The 13998-nt window shown below is 32.7% G+C and overlaps 1 protein-coding gene across 1 annotated transcript in view; it reads right to left on the bottom strand.

Moving 5' to 3' along the window:
• Nucleotides 1-13998, bottom strand: part of acj6 (abnormal chemosensory protein 6) — a 211192-nt gene that overhangs the window by 57336 nt on the left and 139858 nt on the right. The gene's annotated exons all lie outside the window — the stretch shown is intronic.

Consider the following 13998-nt stretch of genomic DNA (forward strand, 5'->3'; position numbering starts at 1 on the left):
TTGTTAATCCTTCAAAATTCTAAGTAGCTATCTGTGACGTACACACGTGATTTTCTTGTAACGGGAACAAGGATAGTTTTTAAACAAGTACCTTGTTATAAAAAATGTGTGTTGTTTATTTACACACAATCTGCTCTTGTTATTAGATCATCAAATATCTACTGATTACACAGAAATATGTATATTTAACAATGACATACATATTAGATATAAAATCGGAATTTGCTTGAAAAGCAAGATCAATATTATTATTGTTATAGATTTATCGACAGGTCCTTCTTTAACTATTGTATAATAAGTATGTATTTTAAATTATTCTAATACAACGATGTGTTTTGATGAAGTCTGTCAACGGGTGAAATAAAGAGGAGCTCGCGTCCTACTTGCCGCAAGACTTAATTTGACCACAAACATCTCACATCTCAAATCTATCAGTTATTTTAGATCATTTATCTTTGATTTGCGTGGTTCGTTGTGATTTTGATTATTTTACTTTTTCCTATCCGGAAATCTATAGTTTCTGAGTCCAGTATTGGCCTGTTTCTAATGCTGGTTGCTTGCCTATCCCTAAGTCATTAACAGTGCATCTATGTATGCAGTTTAGGTAGACTAGTAGATGATTAATGGTCTGTATAGCCCTGCAGTCACACTTGTCGACATTTGTGTTCAGTAGATCCTATTTGATAAGGTTTGACTACTCCAATTCCTAATCAGTTCAACATACGCCACGTTAGTTGCTTGAAAAGCTGCCTTCTTGAGTTTGTGTTACTGGTAACAGGCTGGTGGTTTGTCTAGCAAGGTGTTGAGAAAGCCTTCATGGGCTCCAAAGGCTTCAAAGTGGCGGTTATCAAAGGTTTATTTGGATCTATTGAGGAATTCATGGATTCAGGATCCTATAGGCTTTAAGCTTTTTTGAGTTTATCCAGAGGGATTTGTCTCATGTAGCAGGTAATAAGTCTACAGGTTTCGTTCAGGCTGGTATTTACTTCATTGGCGTGTGCAGATCTCTTCCATACCGGATATGTGGATTCCGCTGTTGAGAAGCATAGCGCCTGCGTGGTTGATCTTGGTGACAGTTATATAATAGCAAAATATTATTAAATAAATAGTTTTTATTTAATGTGTTTACTTTTAGTATGCTTATAAGTTTTATAAAAGTGTGCATATCTTTCTTATTGTTTTAGGTGCATTCTTTTAAACAAACTTCTAAATACGAGGAATAACTATATGAAAAGCCGTAGGTAGAAAAGGCGTACACTAATACGTTAATATTGAATAATTCCGAGGCAGAACACAGGGAATACAGCAGGCGAACTTCAATATTTATAAGTTGAAGTTATGATAAAACGATATGTTAAATTATTAATGAATTTTTTCGACGCGTATTTTGCCGCAAACAAGTTCTCGCCAACTCCGATTTCGGCCTTTCACAGCTTTTTAATGCATTAAACTTTTATTTGCATCATTATAAAAACAGTAGTAATGCTTTATTTATTAAAAACCTAATTCTCACCTCACCTGTTGATATAGCGAGTAGGGGCGATATGGGAAACTTTAAACGGCGAATGATATTCTCATTTTAATCCAAATATTCATGGAAATTGATGAAAATGACTAAGTAAATGTAAATTGTGTCACAGTCTGGCCATTATCAATAAAAAAAATCGACATCTGATATGAAAAACATTGTAAACCACTTTTACTTAGTTTAGAGGACAGGAATTTAAAAAAAAATTCTACATTTTATTTTTTTTTCTTTGTCAGTTTTAATAGTTTTTGCACTTTTCTTAGTTCATATTTTATAACTTTTCTCGGCTTTTCACTTTCGTATATCACATTGTTGTTAAAATTACAGGTCCTGATTTAGGCCGAGTTACAATACAAAGTTTTTCAATTTTAGATGAAGATCGTTGTAATTTCACAGTGAAGATCATTGTGATTTCACCTTAACGTGATTTTTTTATTCAAACAAGTATCTAAGAATTCACATCATACATACTAACAAAAAATAAATAAAATAATATCCGCCAGATTTATTTAGTACAAAATGAGCATTTACAAATTATAAAAGAATTTATAATATTTGTTTAACAATAACCTTCTGTAGATTAAAGATAGTAAAATTATACACTTCTTTTTATAATAAAACAATGATACTTCTGATTGGAGTGTAGTTAATATTTTTTGCAAATCTAAGCAGGCAGATACAAATGTTGTTGTTTTCTTAAAAACCTATTTATCACGACTTTTGGTTTCACGTGCAACATATTTGTTTGCAATTTCTCTCTCCCTCTCTCTCGCTCTCTCACTCTCTCTCTCTCTCTCTCTCTCTCTCTCTCTCTCTCTCTCTTCAATCTTGACCCTCGGAGAGAGTGTAGTGAATATCGTGATGTTGTTTATTGTCCGTCTTTAAAGATCTTTGTCTTTGGTCATGTCTTTTAACATATGCATAGATCTTTTGCATATATGCCTCAATGTGATCGATCTTGTTGTAGGAAGTATCTTGGTGTAGAACGAGGGAGTTCGTAGACAAACCGGAGTGGAAGACATTATCGAACATATTACAAGGCAAAAATGGAGATGGGCAGGGCATGTTGCAAGAATGAAAGACGACAGTTGGACAAAAAAATTGCTTGAGTGGAGACCACGGGCTGACAAGCGAAGCCGAGGAAGACCCCCAACGCGACGGGCCGACGACCTCAAAAGAATCGTGATCAATTGGATAGCAGAGGCGCAGAACAGAAGCAGATGGAAAAGTCTAGAGGAGGCCTATGTTCAACAATGGACAACTCAGGGCTGATTGATGATGATGATGATGATCTTGTTGTAGATCTTCTTCGTGGCCTTTTACCTTTCCTTGGGTAATAAATCTTTTCATATCTTCTGTTTCTGCTCTCATAACATATCCAAAGTATTTTAATTGTTGGAGATGAACTTTACTGGATAGCCGTTTGCTGAGTTTTAACTCATTTAAAATTGAATTATTTGTCCTGTGGTCGGTCCACGGAATTTGTAACATTCTTCTCCAACAGAACACTTCAGTGGCGTCTATCTTTCTTCTTTCTGCTTGTCATAGGGTCTTAGATACACATCTGTACGTTTGCAATATGTAAAGCATATTCCTTTTTTATTTGGTCTTTCTCTGCTTTAGTGTTATGTAGATTACAAGTGAGACACTGATTTTTTTTTTCGGTGACAGTTGACTGTCCTTTATTAAATGGATTAAACGAGTGCCTCAACCAAATACTGGTAAATATCATCAGCTGCAATATTAACGAGAAACTACGACATCCATGGTCCAACATCACAATTGAATACACAGACAAAAACAACCGGACAACACATAGTGTAACAAAATTCTCTCCACTCTATCTGCTTACGGGAGAATAATCATCAATTTTGCCCTCAGATCTTAATCAACCCCAAGGTTTGGCTCAGAACAGAATTCTGACATTCCAAAATTCACAGAAAATTACAATAAAGTTAGAGTTGACCGGAAGAAGCAAGTATATGAATTTAAAGTTAGAAACTTAGTTTCTGAGTTTAAATTCAGTCAATGAGTAAAGTCAGAAAATGACCATTTAAAATTTAAAACAGGGTGTCATCATCTATTGGTAGTTAAGGTTGGTAAAGGATCTTGGAGGCAGTAAGGGCTGCCGATGCTCATACTGTAACAAAACTCCTAGTAATGTCAACTATTTCCGACGAAAGAGTCGGGGGTTCTAAAAATAAAACCCAGCAGGACAAATCCCACTCTCACGTCCCCGAAGACTTTTGCTGCGTAGCGACTGGGTGCATGGCGTACAGTGATTGTGCGTTATGTAGCATATGAGTGGGAGTCAAGGTTTCTGGCGCCTTAAAACTGGAACATATCGGCTAAGAGAATAAACCCTGACAGAAAATTCTGGTCCTCCAGGTTGGGGGTTGAGCGATGGGCCGGTAACCCGTCACCGTAAAAAGTACAAAACCACGAAACCTTTAACTAAGCCTCGGATAAATCGGTTTTGGATAGAGAATGGAGACTGGAAGATTGCCAAAAAGAGCCCTAGATAGTAAAATGCAGGGCGCAAAATCAAAAGGAAGACCACGGAAAAAGTGGGAGGATGAAGTGGCAGAGGACGCGCAAAAATTTGCTATACGTGAGAACCTGTAGACGATAGGCGTGGGACCGTCAAGGTTAGAGGCATAGTTTGAAGAAGGCTAAAGCTCAATTTGGGCTGTAGCGCCATTGGAGAGAGAGAGAGAGAGGAGTCATCATCTATTCTTTAAATTAATGGAGGTTGAGATTTATATATAGTAGGGCGCTCTTGCCTTTTTCATGGGGGAGATGTGAAATTGAAAACATTTTCATGTTGCTAAAACGGAATGTAAAAGGCTATAAGAAGGTTACAAAGAAATACCAGAAGAATAACCTGGTATATATATGTAGAAGAATTCATTGACACATGAAACTTGTTTCATAATATTTACTATAATTTAATTTAATTAAATTAAATTCTTTCATACATCTATGCTTATTTGTATTGTTATAAAATATTTGTTATTGGTAGTTAAAATATATTTGGATTAGAAGACTTGTGAAACCGATTAATTTGGAATCCACCTTATTATATAATAATATAGTTCGTATTACCGGTAAATCTCCGTTTAACGTTTTATCTGCCCTAGCGACTCAAAATAGATTAATTTACGATTGCATAATCGATTTTTTGACCAAATGTAATATTTTTCTTTAGTTAAAAAAAAAAAAAAATTGGTTTTTACTTTTTACCTTTGTTTTCTCTAATTTATATGTTTAATCCTATTTACCGTGGCCTAGTTCTGTGTATGTTATATATTATAATGTCCTGATGGTCCCCTGGACGTGAAACGAGTGACCCATGTTAATTGTATATGTTTATGGATATATATGTGTATGTATTATTTATATTTTTTCTCTTCTTTTTGTTAAATGTTGTAAATTTATCTATTTTAGTCTATTCGATTGCAAATAACTCAAAAACTTTTTACTGTACCTAATGAGATTAAAAGATCATGTAACTGGCTGTATGGCAAACTGCCGAAGCCATAAAAATAAAATAAAAAAAAAAAAAGAAAAGAAAAAAAATTTTTTTTAAGGTATGTAAATATATATTTTATAAGAATTTTTATTTATTTTTATTACAATTGTATAGTTGTATGTTATTTAAGGAGAAAAAACGGTGTTTAGTTTGTCATCCGAGTTCTACCCAGAATTGTTCACACCTAAAAAAATTGGTTTATCTCCAGATAAAACCGAAATAAATAGTTTTCTCATATAAAGTTTTACAGCTTTTTAGTTTAGCTAAACGGTACAATATAAAATCTTTGGCCAAGAAGTTTCATAAAACTGCTGTTAGACGGGTCATAATAGCCAATTTTACAATAGATAGTTTGTTTAGGGCGCCATCATTCCATTTTCGCGAATATTCTGTTTACCGTTTTTATTTGTTGTTGTTTTTTTTAATGTGTCTATGCGGTGATCGTGATAGTCTCGTGGCAATTTATAAACATAAGTTTATTTTATCCCTTTTTGATCTCTTCTTTTAGTTTTTATTGATAACTGTTGATGTTTCATATTACTGGTTTTTGCCTTCGGGATCAGCAGTCACAGTAGAAAAATTATTAGAACTTTAATACCATCTTCCAAGACTAATCAATATTTTTACTTCTAGAATGATTTTCTTCAAATTTGCCTTTTCCTGTTAAATATTTATTTACCATTTTTAAAGTGAAGCTTTTATACAGGTGTTGTATTCATTTTTCTTAATAGTAAAATGCAGAGCGGATCGTCACGACACGTGCAATCCATTACGACACAAAAACGTTACTACTATTTATTCTGGCTTTTCTGACTTTTAAAGTTAGTTGTTAATACAATTCATTTCAAACTATACTCAAATGTTAATTTTAATCATCTTATTTAGTTTATATAATAATTAAATTTACTATCAATTGATATTTATTTGTATTTTATTATTAATTTAAGATTTAGTGTGACTTTTACGGCTCTGTCAAAAGTAAATAATGTACGTTTGGCAACAACGCAGACAAAATATACAGCGTTACTTGGTTGATACGTAAGTAGGTGGCGTTAGGACCAAACATAATACTATTTTGAATTATTTTATTAAAACGTATTTTGTTTAAAGTACAATAGTCCAGTCGTCAGAGATTTGACCTCTAAAAATTGTAAAAACAAGCTGAATTTTGCTGAGAATGTCAATTTGGGGATCCAAAAGAGTTTACTACTTTTACTAAGTTAACCTTAAGGCTTCCCCTCAAAACCCTTCCTCTTAGGTGGGGGAAAACGCAAAAAAAAAATCAATTTACCAAAAATCTGTACACCGTAGAAAAAAATGTTTTAAATAAAAAATGTAGCTGAGATAATTTTGAACAGGAATATTTATTAGGATTTTTTTGTGTAGAATAATTCTTTCTCTCAGAAACAACGCTTGAAGCTACCGGTGATTTTTAATGTCAGGTACGCGCGCGAAATCAATCTGAAATAAAATTTGTATCATCTTGACGGTAAAAATTTGATAAGATTGTCCTATCGACAAAAGTAAAAAGGCGTTTTAAAGGTAAAAAGTACAGCTTTCTTTTAACGTTTTTGTATATTGCCGCAAATGAAGTCAGTTTCCAGAAAGGTGTTAAATAAGTAAACGTTTAGCGATTTTAACCAGTTTTTACGATTCTCATGAGATCAATAATATGTATCACTTCGATTAACCAGTGACTATGGAATTTTCATTATTATTCCTAGTCTTCAAAACATATAGCCTGAAATTTCGATTTTGAGTTTTGGCAACAAATATAAGGCATTTGAAATATGCCTAAAAAACGCTGAATTTGAACATTCATATCACGAACGATCGCCTGTTATGGAAAATGCTTTCACGAAAAGAGTATTAGGTGGAATTTGTAGCTGAAGTCGTGTCGTTTCGGAAAACGTACTTGATAATTAAAAGAAGCAGTTTTAAATATTGTATTAAATCGTTTGTAATGTGAAAGTTTTAATTTAGCGTTTTTTAGGCATATTTCAAATGACTCACATTTGTTGCTAAAACTCAAAACCAAAATTTCAGGCAATATATTTTGAAGAATGGCTGAATTTTGAAATCTAGTAATAAAAATTTCATAGTTACAATTAATAGAAGTGATAAATATTATTGATACCATAAGAATCGTAAAAAAGGTACAAATCGCTAAACGTTTAATTTATTTAACACATTTATAGAAACTGTCTTCATTCGCGCCAAAATCCAAAAATTGCATATAAAAGCTGCTTACTTCAGCAGCGAGATCAAAAGATATCGAATTTTTACAGTCGAGTTTATATAAATTTTATTTAAAATTGATTTCGCGCGCGTACCTGACATTTAAAATCACCTGTCGCTTCAAGCGTTGTTTCTAAGAGAATGGTTCATTCTACAAAAAAGTGCTTTTTTGCATCTTTTTGAGGTTCCAAAATAAATATTGTTAGCAAAATTCAGCTTGTTTGTATGTTTTTAAGAGATTCAGTGGTATTTTTGTCTCTGACTACTGGAGAATAAGTAATAAATGAATAATAAAATTACTGTATTCAATTTTAAAAATATTATTTAAATTTTTAAAATAAGAGAACATAGTATGAAGCTTTGTGCTAGTTTACGTACTGCCTACTGTACCACCTTACATTTTTAACGCTCCAATGAAACTAATTTTTACAGGGACAAAACACAAAGCGCAATGGAAAGAGAAATATCAACATACGGCTTTTAGGTAGAAGGAGGAATAACTAAAACTTTGCAAAAATTAAAGATACTACCAGTCAAACGGCAAAACTAAAGTGAAAATTTGCTGGTCATACTATTAGACCAAAAGATGAAAAGAGGACTAAGATTATTGTAGATAGAAGACTCAGGACATATAAACAAAAACGAAAGAGACCACAGATAAGGTGGGTGGATGACCTAAAACAGCAAGCTGGTTCGACGTGGACATTTCAAATAGCTCAAAATAGAGAAAAATTGAGGATTTAATCTAAGCCTATGTCCAATATTGGATGTCCCAAGGATAATAATAATAAAGTATCTTCTAATAGCTTAGAAGATATTAAAAACGAATTATAAGATTAATACAAGACAAAGAGACAATAGATGGACAAAATGATTCTAAAATGTTGGCCAAGGAATGAGATATGAGTCTTGGAAAGCCAACTTATATCCATCAGATAGACACTTAAAATTTGACTTGCTCTACGACCACCGGTTTAACTCAGTTTCTTGTCTATATTCTGTAATATGTATAATCTGTCATGTGCACAACTAAAAAGTACCTATTCCCTGTAATATTCAAATCGTAACGTATGTCCAAAAAGTTTTGGCACAAAATATTTTTTGGAGTTTGTTTGAATGAAGAAATGTATTTAAACACTAATATTAACTCAATACTTAACTAAACTAAAATATCGAATTAAATAAAGAGAGGGTTCTGGACGGAATTCAGATCAATTTCTCTTAGTTTTTTGTAAGTTCGCCATCCTAGTCTTCATTATAAACCTTGCTAGACAGTATATATATATATATATATATATATATATATATATATATATATATATATATATATATATATATATATATATATATATATATATATATATATATATACAACGAGTTAATTACAGCTGCCGCCGTTTCTCGCAACCTAGCTTCCAACGCTTGCGATCGTTCCAGTCATCTACTTGTAGACCCCTATCTTCCATTGCACCTTTTACTTCTTGTCTCCACGATCTTCTTGGTCTTCCCTTTTTCCTGCGGTTGGTGGGGATCCACTGTAATATTCTCTTTGGCCATCGTTGATCATTCATCCTTTCTACATGGCCATACCATTTCAGCCTTTTGCATTCTATAGTTTCCAGGACGTCAATGTCTATGCCCATACGCTCTCTGATTTCAGTATTCCTTACGCTATCTCTTCTAGTGAGTTGGCAACATCTTCTCCAATAATTCATTTCCATTGCTTTTATTTTGGATGCGTCATTTTTATTTATTACCCAAAGCTCTGAACCATATGTAGCAATGCTTTCTGTGATACTTTTGTATATCCTAATTTTTGTGTTTCGGGTGATGTGGTTATTCCAAAGTATACTATTCAGTTAACGTATTGCTGAATTTCCTTGACCAATTCTAGTAGCTATTTCTTTTGTATTCCGACCATTGTTTGTAATGTTTACACCGAGATATTTATAGCTATCAGTATTTTGAATTTGTTTGCTTCCTAGTTCTAAGTGCTTTCCTTCACCTCCCACTACTACGTAATCTGTTTTTGATGAATTAATTGATAAGCCCCACTAAGTATATTCTTCATCTATTTTTCGTAACATGTAATGGGTATCATCTTGATCTTCTGCAAGTATTACTTGGTCATCAGCAAAATGCAAGCTGTACAGTGTATGGTCTCCAATTTTAACACCCATAGGTTCACATTTTCTCTTCCAAATATCCAAAACCCCCTCCAAATAGATCTTAAAGGGTGTAGGTGCAATGCAGCAGCCTTGGCGAAGTCCTTTGGACACTTTTATCTTTTTTGTCACTTTTGTCCAATCTTTATTACACTCGTCACATCATCAGACAGACAGTTAAGCTAGACAGTTAAGTTCAAAAATCCTCTAATGGGTGAGCCTGCAGAAAGTTAAGAGGATTATCGGTTTTGGGATAAAAAGGTATGTGGTGTATTTAAAGGTAGTTTTGGATATATTTTGAGTAATGACATAATGCTAGGTCTTCCCCAAATATGATATCGTCATTATCATGATGTTAGTGAACAATCTTAAGCAATTTGAAAAGGCAGTTTTTAATGTAGCTCTGACTATTTAAAGCTTCATCCCTTACTCTTCTCACAAGAGGTCGTTTGGAAATTGTTGGAAATTGTGCACCACCAGACATGAGAAGACGTTACGTTAACACGTTTAAAATTACTAAAAGTGAAATATTTTCGTCGTCTAAAATAATGATTTTTTCATTGGCAAAATGTACCCGCCTCACTTAAAGACAGATTTTGGTATACAAGTTTGTTACAAATATCTCTTTCGATATTTAAAACTTAACAGCTGCAATAAATATGACAGTCACTAGCACCTATTTTGAACACAAGACATACAAAAGGTAACCTGGACCTCTCCTGATGAAATAACAACGAGTCAGATTGATCACATCTTAATAGATTTAAGGCATGGAACAGACGTAATCAACTGCAAAAGTTATAGAGGCGCAAACATAGACTTAGATTATTGCTGAGATATGCTTACCAAAAGCTGAGATATACGACAATTGCAGAACGGTACTCAGAAAATATCACCAACAGGCTTAGGAATGTAAATGAAGAAGGCCAGACATATATAGACTCTTACTGGACTAGAATACAGGAAGACATAGAAGCAGCAGCGAAAGATGAAATAGGAACAGAAATTTGTGCCCGTAAAAATCATTGATTTGAAGATGAATGCAAGAATGAAACACAAGAAAAAAATAAAACCTACAGAAAGATACTTATTCGATGATCTAGAATAACTGTATAGAATTACCAGACAAAGAAGAGAGAAGAAAAAAGGATACACAAGTGAAAAAAAAAACAAAATCACTTGAATAAGGAACTTAAATATCTAAAAAACCTCAACAAAAAGAAAGAATTCAGAGCATTCTTATTAGAGCAAAAAAGTTGACATCAACAGAAAAGCATTCAAGGCAACCACAATACAATGCAGAAGTCAAAATGACGACCTACTAACAACAAGGAAAGATGTATTGAATAGATGGGTAAAATACTTTAACTAGGCATTTAATACAGAGCAAGAAGACGAAAGAGATGAAATAAGGGGACTAGACGAGACGGAAAAGGAACCATCAACGATTTTTGAAGTTAAAGATGCAGTTAAAAAACTAGCACCCGGAATAGATAATCTCCCAGCTAAACTATATAAAGAAGGTGGCCACGATACTATAATGGTATTACAGCAGCTTATAAAAGAAATATGAACACAGAAATCCCTCCCCAATAATTGGAATATTGGAATATTTTGCACCATACAGAAAAAAGAAGATATCTTTGAATGCTTTGACCACAAAGGAATTGCGGTTTTAAATGCAGCGTATGAAATATTTTCCACAATACTGTGTCACCGTATGGCACCATATGCAGAACGGATAGTAGGAAAATAGCAAGCTGATTTCAGAGGTGGTAATTCAACAATTCATCAAATTCCAACCCTGAAACAAATTTTAGAAAAAATACTACATAGGCATAGATACCTATCACATATTTATAAACTAAAAAGCAGCCTACGACTCTGTGAATAGAAGAGAAATGTTTAAAGCAATGAAAGAGTTAGGAATACCAAATCAGTTGGTAAATTTAACAAAACTAACTCTTGAAAATGTTTAATGTAGAGTACGAATTCAGGGGGAACTGTCTGAACCTTTTTAAAACAAATAACGGGCTGCGCAATATAATGTGGTTCACTATATAATAAATCAGTGCAAATCCTTGCCTATGCTGATGATATCAATATTTTTGGGAGAACGGAAAACGCTGTACGAGAGGCGTATATATCATTAAACGACTCAGCTACAAAAATGGGTTTAATAATTAACACCAACAAAACGAAGTATATGAAAGTAAGTATGCAACCACATATCCTACGACCACTTGTTACGACCGGGAGATTCAGACATTGTATTCCCTTCTTGCACTTCGCTATTGTTCTATAAATGGTTTGCGTGAACTATTTACATTTTGGAATATTTGACAGATTTCAGTTTTGGGTATTAGCCCAACCAACTTATAGATAATTTTTCTTATTTCTAATTTCTAATTTTCTTATTTCTAATTTATACAACATTTTAAAGCGAAAACTTCAAAATAAACAAATCTCAACTGAGAGTAAACAAATTAATCAAGTTTTTATTCCCAAAGACAACTTGATATTATTTTGTTTTTGTTAAAATTAAAGCCAATGCATTTTGGGCCAAAACTTTTAGGACATACGTTAATATGTAATTGTTTTGAGATGTACGAATAAGCATTTTTTGAGTTTCTAATCTAAGTTGAAATATATTCATTCGCTATTTCACACCGACGCTTGAAGAATATTAGGCACACCTTTTAAATTCACTGACTTTTAACCTGACAACATAAGTGAAATTTTATGTAAGGTCGTCAGATCAACCTGACAGGATGTCTAGCTTGATATGTAGCCTGAATTCCTTTCTATACACATGTCAAAAAATCAACTGAGAGATATGAACGGAATTGGTTGTTTTTTACCTTACGTACCTCTATATTTTTAAATGTGTCAGTTAAATACTCACAGAGAGAGTTTTATTCAAAAGTATTTACGATGAAAACTTAAAAAATGAATGTTGTTAATAATTAATATAGGAACCCACGTTAATTTCGACGTCTAGGGTTAAAAAATAGTAGAGAGTCCTATATAACAAAGACCTTCATCGATCTGTTTAATGGATACAAATTATTTGGTATGCAATTTAGTACGTTAAAAATTATAAAAAATAAGAGGTGTCCGATATAATTTTATCCAGACTAATTATTATTAATTAACAATTGAAAAATGATTTTTTTTTATACATTCTACTATAGTAGAAACCCTCAATTCAGAAGAGTGATTTCATAGTTTAAACGCCGAATATCCTCTCAAATTTAAATGTACACAGCGGCCCTCGAAAACTGCCTGTTTTCTCGATTGCAATTTGCGTGTCCTCATAAGAAATTACAGAATATATAAAGTAGTATATTTATTTGTGCTTCTCTATAGTAGACTTGACCAGAAGTTGTCGTACAGTGTAGCCAATTCTTGTTCACAAGTAGTAATTATGGTCATACAAAACCTGTATTCTTCCACGCAGCGATTATTACCGTCATAAAAATACAAAAAAAACATGATTTTTTCAATAGTAAAAATTAAGCACAAAATTGTAATGAAATAAATTTTATTTATATGTTCCGTTTTGTTACATATTTAAATTTATAAAATAAAAATCGATATTTTAAAACATTATTTTTCAATCGTTTGGCAATGTTGGAATTAGCGAGGAAATTCCGTTTTACAATTCGGACCCAGACATGCCATAAAACTAGTTTTTATTATTTTTTCGTCGGAGGAATGGTTCTTTTACATGGGCGTTTCTATGGGTAGTGTATTTTGTGAGTATATTTTATGTGATAAGTTTGTAAACTTATTGTTGTCAATACTGTTTTAACAATACTGTATTGTAGTATTGATAAAACGTGTTTTTGATAATAAGAGTGTTATAGTTTGTCGTTTTATAGTAAATTTTTAGTTATATTCTTATACAGAATTGTTGAAATTATTGTATATATAGTATATACACAGATTATTGAAATACAATGGACGAAAAACCGAGTTGTTCCAAGAGAAGACAGCAAAATTCTGATGTTGATTCCAAAAATGAAAAGCCGCAAAAGAGACGGAAAATGCTAACGTCCGAAGAGAAGGTAATGATACGAAACGTTTATGAAGGAATTGTCGGCAGAAAAATGGCATTAAATGTTAGCCAAGCGGTCGACATTTGTAGCAGTTTAACAAAAGTATCCGTTAGCTGTATTTATCGTGTACTTAAAAATACATCGGAAAATAAAAAGCAAGAAAAAGGTAAAACTAGAGGTAGGAAAAGCATTGTTTTCGATGACGAGACAAGGAATATTATACGTCGAAAAATTCATTCATTTTATTTTCGGAGTGAAATTCCAACACTGAAAAAAATTTCTCAAGAGCTTAAAAACGATGACTCTTTACCCAAGAGATCTCATAGGGTCTTAATCAGAACCATGCGCGAAATGAACTTTCGATATGTAAAACGAAACAGAACGTAAAACAGAAAAAGTATGCTATTAGAAAAAAATAAAATTATTCTGTGGAGAAGAAAATATTTAGAAGAAATACGAAAAATTCGCAACACT

This window comes from Diabrotica undecimpunctata, chromosome 7, assembly GCF_040954645.1.
Source record: "Diabrotica undecimpunctata isolate CICGRU chromosome 7, icDiaUnde3, whole genome shotgun sequence".
NCBI lineage: Eukaryota > Metazoa > Arthropoda > Insecta > Coleoptera > Chrysomelidae > Diabrotica > Diabrotica undecimpunctata.